This window comes from Neovison vison, chromosome 8 (genome assembly GCF_020171115.1).
Source record: "Neovison vison isolate M4711 chromosome 8, ASM_NN_V1, whole genome shotgun sequence".
NCBI lineage: Eukaryota > Metazoa > Chordata > Mammalia > Carnivora > Mustelidae > Neogale > Neogale vison.
In genome coordinates, this window is record NC_058098.1 from 106,015,057 (window position 1) to 106,030,195 (window position 15,139).

Sequence of the window (15,139 nt, forward strand, 5' to 3'; positions counted from 1 at the left end):
TGGCAAGACTTTCAGGCAGACACCCTGTTGAGTCGGACCTGACGCCCGCTGTGTCTCACACGCCTGAGATCATGACCTGAGCTGAAACCAAGAGTCAGACACTCAACAGGCTGAGCCACCCAGGTGCTCTGGTTCCCTCACTCTTCAACCCTGTCACTTTAGGAACACGGGATGCTGTGCCTCAACACATTTTTCACCACTTGTCACCTTTTCCTTTAAAGTCGTCCCTTGGGCATTTGGGTCCAGGACCCCAGGACCATGGCCCGAGCTGAAGGCAGAGACTCAACAGACTGAGCCACCCAGGCGCCCCTGAGATCCCGAGATGCTCAGCATTGTAATGGTGGAGAGCTGGTCATGATTTTCTGATGGCGCACCCAAGGCATGGCCATGGACTGATCAAGATTGGGTGGGGAAGAGACGATTGGAGGAGGGTCAGCCAAACAACTGAGAGAGCAGGTATTGGAAGGTCATATACCGAATACACTGAAACCACCAGGAATTGTGACAGGTGGTGAGAGGCTCTAGGAAGCGGGAACTAAAATATTCCAGAAACCAGGAGAGACTTTGGGGCTGGTGTTTGTCTGCAATAAGGAATGATACTAGGAAGGAATGATACTAGGGTGGTGTAGTCTACTTATCATGATTTCAAACACCGTTCTTCCACTTTATGGGCAGGCCTAGAAGTCTAAAAGTGGCTGAAGGGGGCGACAGAAGCTCGGTGAGCAGGCTGCTAGGGAAACACAGAAACTCAGGGTGCTTTGAGAAGAGACAGGGTGGGGGCTGCTGTGCATGTCAGTGGTTTGGTGAGTAAGCGTCGGGGGAGAAGGTGTCCAGGTGGTGAGTCCTTTATCTCTCCCATCTTCCATATTTTTTGTTTGCCATCCTCGTATAATCTGCCTTTGCTGTTCTTTCCAAATGTAAGATGTTTTCTAGTGACAAAAGGAGCCTGCTCTTTGCTCCTGGTTTTGCACTAGAAGATTTTTTTTTAATATTAAAAATATGTTGGGAAAAGAATAATGTGCATTGGTTCCAGCACAAGGATAGACTGAGATATAGTGTTGTCTCCTTCCTGAGCTGTTTTTTTCTGGATAAAATTTGAATGGCAAAGTCAGAAAATAGGAATGCTCAGCAGATGGAGACTACAAACATCTGGTGGAGAGGAGGTTCTGCATGGGGACGGCTGTTGGAGGCAATGGGAAGCAAGGTAGGAACCTGAGTGGAGAAGGCCAGACTGTGGCTGTCATGACTAGCATGAGGGCTGAAGTCTGATGTGGGGTCCTGTCATTATGATGGTACATCCTGATGTTGTAAGACCGAAGTCAGCCATATTGTCTTCAGCTTGCAGACTGCGGATGGTATGAGTCAAGCCTGTCCTAGAGCCGCTGCCTCTGAAGGGGCGGGCACCCCCATTAACTCAGGTGGAAGGGAGGTAAATGAGGGCCTTTAACCCCTGCTGGTGCAGGCCAAGCAGTGCTTCCTGGCCGGGTTCTCACTGGTCCTGCAGCTGATGGAGACTCTCTCCTGGGGAACCACCAGGCACCTGGCAGCTTGGGAGAGTGTCATGTGCTCACCGGAAGCTGCCATCAAAAGCACACTGGGCTGATGCGGAGATGCTGTGTTTCTGTTAGAGCCAGAGTGGGCCTCCCAAGGTGAGGCCAGACCCTAAACAAGCCTGTGCAGTTGGTGGCATTCATTTCCTGTCCCCTCCCAATACCACTCTTCTCAGGGAGCACGAGGGTCCCCCTGGGGACATTTTCTCGCCTGCATCGTAAGAGCAGGAGCCTGAGGAACTGGCACCTTCAGGCTGCCCTCACCCTCCCAAGGCTGCTCATACCTTCTCTGTGGAAAAGACCCAGTGAGCAGCATCAGGCCTGTGGTGGAGGCAGTAGGGGTGGGAGGTTGATGCAAATCCCCGTGGAGGACGAAGGCAGAGCTGACAGAGTCCAAGGTCGTGGTGGTACCTGGTGGTGCTGCCTGCCGGCCACTCCCTTGGACCCCCTGCCATTGCCTGGCCCTCGCCCTGACAGATGACAACCAACTAGAATGATCCGTTAGGCGATGGTAAGTCACATGTTGCTCAGCCTGCTCCTGTCTGGGAAAAGTCACTGGGAGCCACTTGGGAGGGCATTTTGTAGAAGATGAAGAATTAGTTCATGAGAAATTGTTGAGGTGATAGAGGATGTGCTCTTGCCCTGCGAGCTGGGATTCACACAGGTTTGTCTTCTGGGCTTTGTCATGGTTCCTTCACACCACACGTCAATGTTAGAGGCAGGGTGAATGTGAGTTGGGCACAGGGGCTTCTCGACTCTGAGCGGGAATGACTGCTCTGCCTGGGAGGGCTTCAGGAAGACAGGACATTGGTTTCCAGGACTGAGCAGATAGAACCCCGTGCTTTTTCACACTCAGGCAAGTTCCTTGATTAGTGTCTGTTCCCAGCCTTCACCAAGGTTCCATGCTCAGCCCTCTCACACTTTCCAGGTCCTGAGGACATGTCAGGACTTCATTTGAAGGCCTTTTACTCAGTGGGGCTGACTTCCTCTCCCCATCGGAGCCAGGCCACCCTGGTTCACTCTTTTATAATCCCACAGCTTTCTCTTCCTGACCATAATCACAATTTGAAATAAATTCTGTGTTAATTCTAGGGATTAAGAGTGTTCCTGAAATAACCTATATCTTCACAGTGGGACAGCCCAGGGTACTCCCCAATGTGTCATCAGACTAGAAGGCAAAGTTTTAAGAAACTGGTCCCCCAATCCCTTGGGACATGCTTGTGCTATACATGGAAATTTCTTTTGACCCCAAGTCCCACAGGGCGTTCTGAGAGCACATGCCGCTTTGGGCAAAACCTCAAGCTCTTCTGAGCTGATTTGCATGTTGTGTCATTAGAAAAAACCCAGGCTGCTCTCAACATCCTTAAAAGCAGCAGTCAGGGCCTCCGAGGAGCAACCTCTGGTCCAGCTCTCCAAGATGGGGTCTGGGGCTCCCCTGCTGTGGATCCTTTGCTCTGGGCTCTGGTGAGAGGGGGGCACACAGAGAAATGGTGGGCAAACTCACTGTGGCTTTGATACTTTTGGTGTTTCTGGGTTCTTGGTGGCTGGAATTCAAGCATTTGGCGTGGGGTTCCAGTTGTCCAGGTCCCTTCCATTTTTCGGTTCCTCATAATGTTGTTCATGACCCTGACTACAAGGTCATCAGTGCTGTGGGTCTCCACTGGGATGCTCTCAGCACCTCTGTCAAATTTGTTGCGTTTCTCATTCTAGGCTGCACTGGGGACATTGTGCTGACCCAGTCTCCAGACTCTTTGACTATGTCTCCAGGGCAGAGGGCCACCATCTCTTGCAAGACCTGTCAGAAAGTCAGTGACATTTTGGACATTACACACTGTATTACATGGTATCAACAAAAATCAGGACAGCGTCCAAGAATCCTGATTTGTAAAGCATCTAGTGGAGTGTGTGGGGTCCCGGTCCGGTTCAATGGCGGTGGGTCTGGGACGGAATTCAGTCTCACGACTGGTCCGGTGGAGAATGGGGATGCTGCCAGTTATTACTGCCAGCAGAGCAAGGAGACTCCTCCCACGGTGCTCTCGTGTAAACAAAAGCCTCCACAGGTGGCTGCTCAGTGAGTCTCCATCCCTCAGGTGTTTCTCCTTATGACCCAGGGTCTCTGGGTGGTTTGGGTAAAAGGGTCAGACTATGAGAGAGGAGGATCTCGGACTGACATGTGTCTGTGTGTTTGTGTTTTCCACAGAACCTGTTTTATAATTTAATGATCATATGACTACAGGGCTCACATAGTCACCCTCCATGTTGTTCAGAAATGAAGAACTGGATGTAGTTATCTGTGCTCCTTTGATTCAGGTTTCTCTATCTCTGCGTATTTCTCAAAATGACTTCTTCTGTCCTAGATTATTTACTTGTCTTTTTCACCTTGTCTGATTATCATGTCCTTTTTCTATGAAACCCATCATGTATCTGGCCAAGGTCTTCTCTTGTCTTCCTTTTCTGTCTTCTAGAACATTACAGGTAGAGTGAACTCCAGAAGCCTGTGAGTATGCAGTGACAAGGATGAAAGGGACAGTTTTCACATCCAATTCCACCCCTACCTTGGCCTCCCTTGGGCTTCTGTATCCTCCCCAGGGGGAGCTGGGAAAACTGACAAATAGTGTCCTGTAACATGTCAGGGTCCTGAGATTCCCGTTAGTTTCTAAGCTTGTAACACTGTATCACCACATAGGAATTTTACTGTCCTATTCCTTCTTTACTGCCCCACGAAAAGTTAGCACTAACTTAGTGGCTAAAACACACATTGATCATCACATAGTGTCTAGGTGTCAGTCTTCTAGGCAGGGTTTAGCTGGGTTCTCTTCTTGAGGTCTTCCAGGATGAAACCAAGGTGTTGGCCCGACTCCCTTCTCATCCAGAGTCTTGAAGAATTTGTTTCCAAGGTCTTCTCAGGTTGTGGGAAGAATTCTTTTCTTTGTGACTATGTACTAAAGGTCCTGACCTTTGGTGCTGCAGGCCGGAGGTCACCTCAGTGTCCTAGAGGCCACTCAAAGTTCCTGACGTGTGAGATCCTTACTAATCATAGCAGCAAGGGGAAATTCATCCGCAAGGGAGAGATCTTAGTTCCTCCCTTAAGGGCTTCGTCCTGATTTAGTGAGGTCCAGCCAGCATAATCTCCATTTTAATTAACTGAGATTCAACTGATTTGGGATGGTAGTTGCATCTGTCAAATCCCTTCCGCTCTGCAAATCGCATGGGCTCGAAGGAAGTTGAGCTCTGCCCACAGTGAATGGGAGGGCATGAACCCTGGGCTGTAGGTGTCATGGCCCCCCCCACCCAAGTTGTGTCTGCTACAACTGTCACACTTACTTAAGGCTTTTTTGTTTGCTTATTTCCATTTTCTTTCTCCCAAGAGTCCCTAGTGCTGAGGACATCAAATAAAAAAATCTCCCCAGGTAATAGATCATGAAGAGCATGGGACCCACACCTCAAAACCATGTTTCAATTCTAGCTTCTCATATTTCTCCTATTGCTTCCCAGCTGAAGAAATAGCCAATGTTTCTCTCAGCTTTGTGTTTAATTTGTAATAAATTGATAAACAAATAATATTAGACATGTAATTTGAAAAATGCCTGAATTAGGAAAGAAAGAACCATCTCCTAGGAATCGCTTAAGCTCCTACCCTAAGAATCTAGAAAATAAAGAGCAAACAAAATCCAAGCAGGTAGAATGAAGGAAATATAGAAACTGGAGTGGAAATCAATGGAATTTGTATTTTAGCCCCTCAAAACTTAGGATCCTTTTAAAACCAGCATGGGGTAGAGAGCTAAATGTATTGTGCTAATGAGCCGAGGGCTGTGTATCATCCAGTTTCAGAGGGAAAGGTAAATGTTTTAGCTCAGCCTTATAGGTGGGTGGAGGGCGGTTCTCTTCTCTAGAGGGAGCCAGGGTCTGTCATTCGTTGAACATCCTTGCATATATCTAGGCTCCAGATCACACACTGGGGTTCTAGTTTCCCTCACTTTGGGGGTTCAGAGGTCTTTACAAAGACCTTAATGTATGGACAAGGGCTCAGTTCAGGATCGGCCAGGGGAAGAGAGGGCACTCCTGTGGGGGTTGGGATTTGCTGATGTAAATTATGTTCACCAGATTCTTAGCACAGAAGAAATTCACCTCCGACACTGCCCCTTTCTTTGGTAATGGGGTTGAATTAAGCTGTCTGGACAGGAAAGTGTAAGTGATGCCCTGGTCCAGAGGTCCACATGCCTCCCAGAAGCCCTTGAGAACCTTCCCTCTCCTCTGCCAGCCTAACTTCTTCAGGTGGAAGGATCACATCTAAGCCAGGACTCCCTCACCCACGAGCTGCTGATTTGCTTCTTCCTTAGCAACCACAAAACCCTCTGCATTGGATGTGGGTGGGAACTCTTAACTTGTCTTAGCATCAGAAGCCCTGGAGGCCTAAGGTGCAGCCTATTACTGTTGCCAGCAGGGGGCAGCCACCCACCCACAGTGTTGGAGACAGCAACAAAAACTCCAGCTGTGTGCCCTGCTGTGCTCCCTTGCATACCCTGAAGGTCATGGTCTCTGCTTCTTAGTCTGGGAGACCTCACTGTGGTCCTCTGTGGTGCCTGGGCATGGCTGACTGTAGAAGATGCTTGACCTTCAGAGGGAAAAGGAGGAACAGCGTCTGAGTCTCAATGGGCTCCGTTTTGGTGGCAGCCTGGGTCGTGAAGGGAAAGGTGCAGGTGTGATGCCATTCCTCCAGAGTATTACTCTTGTTTTGTTTTTGTTTGTCTGTTTAAGATTTTTATTTATTTATCTGCCAGAGAGAGAGCACAAGTAGGCAGAGGGCCAGGCAGAGGGAGAAGCGGTCTCCCCGCTGAGCAGAGAGCCAGACATGGGGCTTGATTCTAGGACCCTGGGATCATGACCTGAGTTGAAAGTGAACACTTAACTGACTGAACCACCCAGGTGCCCACCCCCCACTTAGGTCATTCTTATAACAAAGTTACTTTCTGCACTACCCCATAAGGCTTTATTTGCTAACGGGATTGGGTTAAACCTGTCTGGACAGGTACCTATAAATAATGCCCTGGACCAGATGTATACACATCACAAAAGCACTGAGAACCTTCCCTCTACTATGCCTGCCTAACTTAGACAAATGGAAGGACCGCAGGGACTTATAAGCCAGGACCTCCTCACTCACACCCTGCTGATTTGTATCTTACTCTGGAACAAATAATCCAAAAATTTATATGGAACCAGAGAAGAGCCCCAATAGCCAAAGGAATGTTGTAAAAGAAGAGCAAAGCTGGAGGCATCACAATTCCAGACTTCAAGCTCTATGTCTTCATCAAGACAGTATGGTACTGGCACAAAAACAGACCCATAGACCCACAGACCCACGGAACAGAATAGAGAAAGCAGAAGTAGACCCTCAACTCTATGGTTAACTAATCTTTGACAAAGTATGAAAGAATACCCAATGGAAAAAATGTAAATCTCTTCAACAAATGATGTTGGGAAAATTGGACATCTTCATGCAGAAGAATGAATCTGGGCCAGTTTCTTAGACTGTACACTAAAATAGACTCAAAGTGGGTGAAAGACCTCAATGTGAGACAGGAATCCATCAAAGTCCTAGAGGAGAACACAGGCAGCAACCTCTGTGACCTAGGCCACAGCAACTTCTTGCTGAATGTTTCTCCAAAGGCCAGGGAAACAAATACAAGAAATGAAGTATTGGGACTTCATTGGGATTAAAAAGATTTATGTTAGAAAAAAGTAGTGGTAGAAATACAAAATAGAGAACCATGAGAAAACAGTTATAGCCTACATTGCACCATTATTGTGCTAGTCAAGGTTGGACAACCAGCTATCCAGAAAAATAAAAGTTCAGAAAGAAGAAATATTTATTTATTTATTTAATATTTTTTAAAGTATAGGGAATTGAGTCAGTGATATTGTAATAGTACTGTATAGTGACAGATGTGGCCATAGAATAATGTATAAACTTGTTGAATCACTATGTTGTATAGATGAAATAATATAGGCCTGTGTGCCAATGAGGCTAAAACAAAAAACGAGGAAACATTTAAAATCTGTGATCCAAACATCTTCCATAAGAATCCAAAGAATAAGAAGTTCTGGTTCATGGTCGGTGTTCCAGGAGGTTTCTGAATTCACCTCCTCCTTTGGACACATGGAGCCTACAGCTGCACATGGGACAATTCCTACTGTGAGACATCCAGAAACTAGCTGAGGGACTCCTACACATTGGGTTAAAGTGGTCATACCCACATTGAAACACGTGTACAATGCTGGGACACATTCTTGCCATAAAGTCCACCTCCAACAAAACAGTATACCATTGGAAGGAAACTTGTAAACCCCAGTTTCTCCCTGAAGAGCAAAGGGTTTGGACTCAACTTCTAGTGCCCCAACTTGGCAAAACTTCCACCTGAGGAACCGGCCCCCAAACACCTCGATCTGGAAGCCAGCAGGACATGCACAAAGACGCCCCCAAGACACTAGTAAACAAAGTAACAGGGAGCAGTCAGAATGGCCCATCTCCCAGTCTTACCCTCAAAGAAGCCTATTTTCAGATCTTAAAGACTCCTGCCTAACAGTTAGGCTTCCAATTCAGAGCACATCTATGGACTGACTGCATTCCTCCCTGGAAATTGAGGAAGCCTGTGTTTGCAATCTGCATTCTCTCTCTGCCCAGCTCTAGGTCCCTGGTGTCTCCCTGGAAAGAGCTTGTGCACTTGTCTGGTGCCCCGGCAGCCCTTGACCACCTGGCTCTGTTGGCTAGCAGGGCTCAAGTTCTCAGACCTACAGGTCTAGAGCAAATAGAGACAAATAAGTATTTGCAGAAATAACACTTGCGTGTTAGAACTGGCAAAGTAATACTGGCAGTACACTTGCAAATATTACAATAAGCTCATGATAAACTTCCAAAAACATGAGCTTGCAAAAATAATATTTGTGTATTATAATTTTAAATAATACAGTAAATTTTTATAATAAATGGTAAGACTTTATTAATTTGATATCTTGACTGAGTATAAGATTTTTCTGGATTGATTTTCTGTAATTTCATTTATTATGGCATCAAAATTTGTATTTTTAGCAAAATCGATTTCCTTATGTATTTGAAAATAACGCTGTCTTTTGGCAAATACAAGACCTCAAATAATATTCGATAATTGTTTTTATTTATTTCTTTTCAGCATAACAGAATTCACTGTTTATGCACCACACCCAGTGCTCCATGCAACACGTGCCCTCCATAATACCCACTACCTGGCTCCCCCAACCTCCCACCCCCCGCCCCTTCAAAACCCTCAGATTGTTTTTCAGAGTCCACAGTCTCTCATGGTTCATCTCCCCTTCCAATTTCCCCCAACTCCCTTCTCCTCTCCATCTCCCTGTCCTCCATATTATTTGCTATGCTCCACAAATAAGTGAAACCATATGATAATTGACTCTCTCTGCTTGACTGATTTCACTCAGCATAATCTCTTCCAGTCCCGTCCATGTTGCTACAAAAGTTGGGTATTCATCCTTTCTGATGGAGGCATAATACTCCATAATGTATATGGACCACATCTTCCTTATCCATTCGTCCATTGAAGTGCATCTTGGTTCTTTCCACTGTTTGGCAACCATGGCCATTGCTTCTATAAATATTGGGGTACAGATGGCCCTTTTTTCACTACATCTGTATCTTTGGGGTAAATACCCAGTAGTGCAATTGCAGGGTGATAGGGAAGCTCTATTTTTAATTTCTTAAGGAATCACCACACTGTTCTCCAAAGTGGTTGCACCAACTTGCATTCCCACCAACAGTGTAAGAGGGTTCCCCTTTCTCCACATCCTCTCCAACACACGTTGTTTACTGTCTTGCTAATTTTGTCCATTCTAACTGGTGTAAGGTGGTATCTCAATGGTTTAATTTGGTTTTAATTTTAATTTTAATGGTTTTAATTTGAATCTCCCTGATGGCTAGTGATGATGAACATTTTTTCATGTGTCTGATAGCTATTTGTATGTCTTCATTGGAGAAGTGTCTGTTCATGTCTTCTGCCCATTTTTGGACATGATTATCTGTTTTGTGTGTGTTGATTTTGAGAAGTTCTTTATAGATCCTGGATATCAACCTTTTGCAAATATCTTCTCCCATTCCGTGGGCTGCCTCTTTGTTTTGTTGACTGTTTCCTTTGCTGTGCAGAAGCTTTTGATCTTGATGAAGTCGCAAAAGTTCATTTTCATTTTTGTTTCCTTTGCCTTTGGAGACATATCTTGAAAGAAGTTGTTGTGGCTAATATCGAAGAGGTTACTGCCTATGTTCTCTAGGATTCTAATGGATTCCTGTCTCACATTGAGGTTTTTTTTTTTTTAATCAATTTTGAGTGTATCTTTGTGTACAGTGTAAGAGAATGGTCGAGTTTCATTCTTCTACATATAGCTGTCCAATTTTCCCAGCACCATTTATTGAAGAGACTGCCTTTTTTCCACTGTATATTTCCACTGTATATTTTTTCCTGTCAAAGATTATTTGACTCTAGTGTTGAGGGTCCATACCTAGACTCTCTACTCTGTTCCACTGGTCTATGTGTCTGTTTTTAGGCCAGTACCATGCTGTTTTGGTGTAGTAAAGCTTGTAGTAAAGTAAAGCTTTACTTTACTTTACTACAAGTAAAGCTTGTAGTAAAGCTTTGCAGTAAAGCTTGAAATCAGGTAACGTGATGACCCCAGTATTGCTTTTCTTTTTCAATATTTCCTTAGCAATTTGGGGTCTCTTCTGATTCCATACAAACTTTAGAATTATTTTCTCCAGCTCTTTGAAAAATACTGGTGGAATTTTGATTGGAATGGCATTAAAAGTGTAGATTTCTCTAGGCAGTATAGACATTTTAACAATGTTTATTCTTCTGATCCAAGAGCATGGAATGGTCTTCCATCATTTTGTGTCTTCTTCAGTTTCTTTCATAAGTGCTCTGTAGTTCCTCAAGTACAGATCCTTTACCTCTTTGGTTAGTTTTATTCCCAGATATCTTATGGTTCTTGGTGCTATAGTAAATGGAATCAATTCTCTAATTTCCCTTTCTGTGTTTTCATTGTTAGTGTATAAGAAAGCCACTGATTTCTGTACATTGACTTTGTATCCTGCCACGTTGCTGAATTGCTATAAGAGTTCTAGTAGTTTGGGGGTGGAGTCTTTTGGGTTTTCCATATAAAGTATCATGTCATCTGTGAAGAGAGAGAGTTTGACTTCTTCATTGCCAATTTGAATAGCTTTTATTTTTCTTTGTTGTCTGATTGCTATTGCTAGGGCTTCTAATACTATGTTGAACAAGAGTGGTGAGAGTGGGCATCCTTGTCATGTTCCTGATCTCAACGGGAAGGCTGCGAGCTTTTTCCCATTGAGGGTGATATTTGTTGTGGGTCTTTCATAGATAGATTTTATGAAGTTCAGGAATGTTCCCTCTATCCCTATACTTTGAAGCGTTTTAATCAGGAACGGATGTTGGATTTTGTCAAATGCTTTTTCTGCATTAATTAAGAGGACCATGTGGTTCTTCTCTCTTCTTTTATTGATTTGTTCTATCACATTGATTGATTTGCGAATGTTGAACCATCCTTGTAACCCAGGTATGAATCCCACCTGGTCGTGGTGGATAATCTTTTTAATGTGCTGTTGGATCCTATTTGCTACGATCTTGTTGAGAATCTTAGCATCCATATTCATCAGTGATATTGGTCTGACATTCTCCTTTTTGGGGTGGTCTTTGCCTGGTTTGGGGATCAGTGTAATGCTGGCTTCATAAAAAGAGTCAGGAAGTTTTCTTTCTGCTTCAATTTTTTGAAACAGCTTCAAGAGAATAGGTGTTATTTCTTCTTTGAAAGTTTGTTAGAATTCTCCGGGGAATCTGTCAGGTCTTGGGCTCTTGTTTTTTGGGAGGTTTTTGATCACTGCTTCAATCTCGTTACTAGATATCGGTCTATTCAGGTTGTCAATTTCTTCCTGGTTGAATTTTGGGAGTTTATAGTTTTCCAGGAATGCATCCATTTTATCTAGGTTGCTTAACTTATTGGCATATAACTGTTGAGAATAACTTCTGATGATTGTTTCTATTTCCTTGGTGTTAGTTGTGATCTCTCCCTTTCATTCATAATTTTATTGATTTGAGCTTTCTCTCGTCTCTTTTGGATTAGTGTGTCCAATGGTTTATAGATCTTATTGATTTTTCAAAAAAAAACTGCTTCTAGTTTCATTGATATATTCTACTGTATCTCTGGTTTCTATCTCATTGATCTCTGCTCTAATATTGATTATTTCACTTCTTGCTTGTGGAGTTGGCTTAATTTGTTGTTTATTCTCCAGTTCTTTAATGTGTAGAGACAGCTGGTGTATTCTGGATTTTTCAATTTTTTTGAGGAAGGCTTGGATGGCTATGTATTTCCCCCTTAGGACTGCCTTTGCTGTATTCCATAGGTTTTGGACCGAAGTGTCTTCATTCTCATTGTTTTCCATGAATTGTTTAAGTTCTTCTTTGATCTCCTGGTTGATCCAAGCATTCTTTTTTTTTTTTTTAAGATTTTATTTACTTGACAGAGAGAAATCATAAGTAGATGGAGAGGCAGGCAGAGAGAGAGAGGGAAGCAGGCTCCCTGCCGAGCAGAGAGCCCAATGCAGGACTCGATCCCAGGACCCTGAGATCATGACCTGAGCCAAAGGCAGCGGCTCAAGCATTCTTAAGCAAGGTGGTCTTTAGCTTCCAGGTGTCTGAATTCTGTCTGAACTTTTCCTTGTGATTGAGCTCCAGTTTCAAAGCATTGTGATCTGAGAATATGCAGGGAATCATTTCAGTCTTTTGGTATCGATTGAGTCCTGATTTGTGACCCAGTATGTGGTCTATTCTTGAGAAGGTTCCACCTGCACTTGAGAAGAATGAGTATTCTGTTGTTTTAGGGTGGAATGTTCTGTATATATCTATGAGGTCCATCTGGTCCAATGTATTATTCAATGCTCTTTTTCTTTATTGATTTTCTGCTTCGATGATCTATTTCTGAGAGAGGCATGCTAAGATCTCCTACTATTAATGTATTCATATCAAAATGACTCTTTATCTTGATTAATAGCTTTATGTAATTGGCTGCTCCCATATTGGGAGCATAGATATTTACAATTGTTAGATCATCTTGGTGGATAGTCCCTTTAAGAATGATGTAGTGTCTGGGTGGCTCAGTGGGTTAAGCCGCTGCCTTCGGCTCGGGTCATGATCTCAGGGTCCTGGGGTCGAGTCCCACATCGGGCTCTCTGCTCAGCGGGGAGCCTGCTTCCTCCTCTCTCTCTCTGCCTGCCTCTCTGCCTACTTGTGATCTCTCTCTGTCAAATAAATAAATAAAATCTTTAAAAAAAAAAAGAATGATGTAGTGTCCTTCTGTATCTTTGACTATAGTCTTTAGTTTAAAATCTAATTTATCTGATATGAGAATCGCTACCCCGGCCTTCTTTTGAGGCCCATTGGCATGAAAGATGCTTCTCCATTCCTTCACTTTCAGTCTGGGTGTATCTTTAGGTTCAAAATGGGTCTCTTGTAGACAACATATGGATGGGTCCTGTCGTCTTATCCAATCTGCAACCCTGTGTCATCTTATGGGTGCATTTAGGCCATTCACATTGAAAATGATTATTGATTGATACGTTTTTATTGACATCGTGTTACCTTTGAAGTCTTCCTTTCTGTAGATTGTCTCTATATTTCTGTTCAATAATAATCCTAGGATTTTTCCTCTTTTTTAGAACCCCCCTTAATATTTCCTGCAGTGTCGGTTTGGTGGTTGCATAGTCTTTCAAGCCTTGCTGGTCTTGGAAACTCTTTATCTCTCCATCCATTTTGAATGTCAGTCTTGCTGGATAAAGTATTCTTGGCTGCATGTCCTTCTCATTTAATGCCCTGGATATATCTTGCCAGCCCTTTCTGGCTTGCCAGGTCTCTGTGAATAGGTCTGAGGTTATTCTGATGGGCTTTCCTCTGTAAGTAAGGAGCCTCTTTGTCCTAGCAGTTTTCAAGAGATTGTATTTAAAAATTATGATTCCTCAATTTGACCATAAGGTGCCTTGATTTTTTTTGGAATCTATAATATTGGGTGGAGACTGTTCAGCCTCTAGTACATGAACGCTGGTTCGATTTGTGAGATTGGGAACATTTTCATGAAGAACTTGTTCCACTATATCTTCTAGACTTTTTTTCTTTCTCCTCCCCTTCAGGGATTCCAATAATTCTGACATTGGCATGTTATGTCATCATTTATTTCTCTGATTCTGTTTTCATGGCTTCTAAGCTGTTTGTTCCAGGCTTACTCCTGATCCTTTCTCTCTATCTGTTTGTCTTCCAGATCACTAATTCTATCTTCTGTCTCAGTTCACCTAGCTTTTAGAGAATTTAGATTAGATTGGAACTCATTGAGAGCATTGTGAACACCATCCCTGGTGGCTTTCAGTTCTGCCCTAATCAATTCCATTTGGTCATCCATGGGTTTCTCCAACCTAGCTATTGCCTGGATAATTATTAGCCTGAATTCTCTTTCTGACATATTGTCTGTGTTGATAGCCATTAGTTCTGTTGCAGAAGGCCCATCCTCTGTATTTTTCTTCTGTTGGGCATTCCTCCTCCTAGTCATTTGATCAGAGATGACTGAACAGATGTAGCTGGATGTATCGACTGTGGCGCAGTCACAGTGCACCCTGGAATGCTTCTGAGAAATCAGGATTCCCCACCCACACGAGAGAAAAAAGAAAAGAAAAAGAAAAAAAGAGAGAGAGAGAGAGAGGAAAAAACAGGGAAGATAAAAGAGAAGGTTCAGCCCAAATAGGCCCCAAGGTAAGATTTATGAAGGATACAAACAAAAACAGACAAACAAAAAGACTGATAAAAGTATATGACAAGAGAATATATATATATTCTATATATATATATATATATATATATATATATATATGCAAACAAAGGAAGAACCTCGTCAAAAAGAACCCCAAGTATAAGATTTATATACTATCAGGACAAACACAAAAACACAGAAACACTGGCGGACGAGAAAGATGGGAGAGTGGTGATAAATTCTCAGTGTGGGTGAGGAAGGTTGTTTTGATTGTTGCTGGATGTATCTTGATATCTTTGTTAAAGGATTCAACTTTCTTAAAGGGGGATTAAAAATTGGTTTACCTATAGGGGTAGCATTGTTTGGGGAAAGGGGATTACCTTGAAGTTTAACTCTATATGAATATTAGAAAATAAAAATTAAAAAGGAATAAACTAGACTAAACTAAAGTAAAATTTAAAAAAAATTAAAAAAACAGAAATGCAAAAGAAAAACACAGGTGTATGTATCAAAAAGTTCAGGTTAGAAGGTTATTATGGAATTTGATGTACTGGACATCACACTGTGATGGTAAATAGGTTAATAAATTATCTATATATAAAAAATAATGAACTAGAATAGTGGGAACGAGTTAAAAATAAAAGTTGTCCTATGAAGTATTGGTGGTTGTTCTCTTATAGTCTTTTTTTTTTTTTTTTTTCTTTCCTGGTTGGTTTACTGGGGGAGGGGCCTGCCACGTG

At 43.1% G+C, this 15,139-nt stretch overlaps 1 gene segment (V, D, J or C); it reads right to left on the bottom strand.

Moving 5' to 3' along the window:
• Positions 1-15,139, bottom strand: part of LOC122915504 — a 189,298-nt gene that overhangs the window by 29,750 nt on the left and 144,409 nt on the right.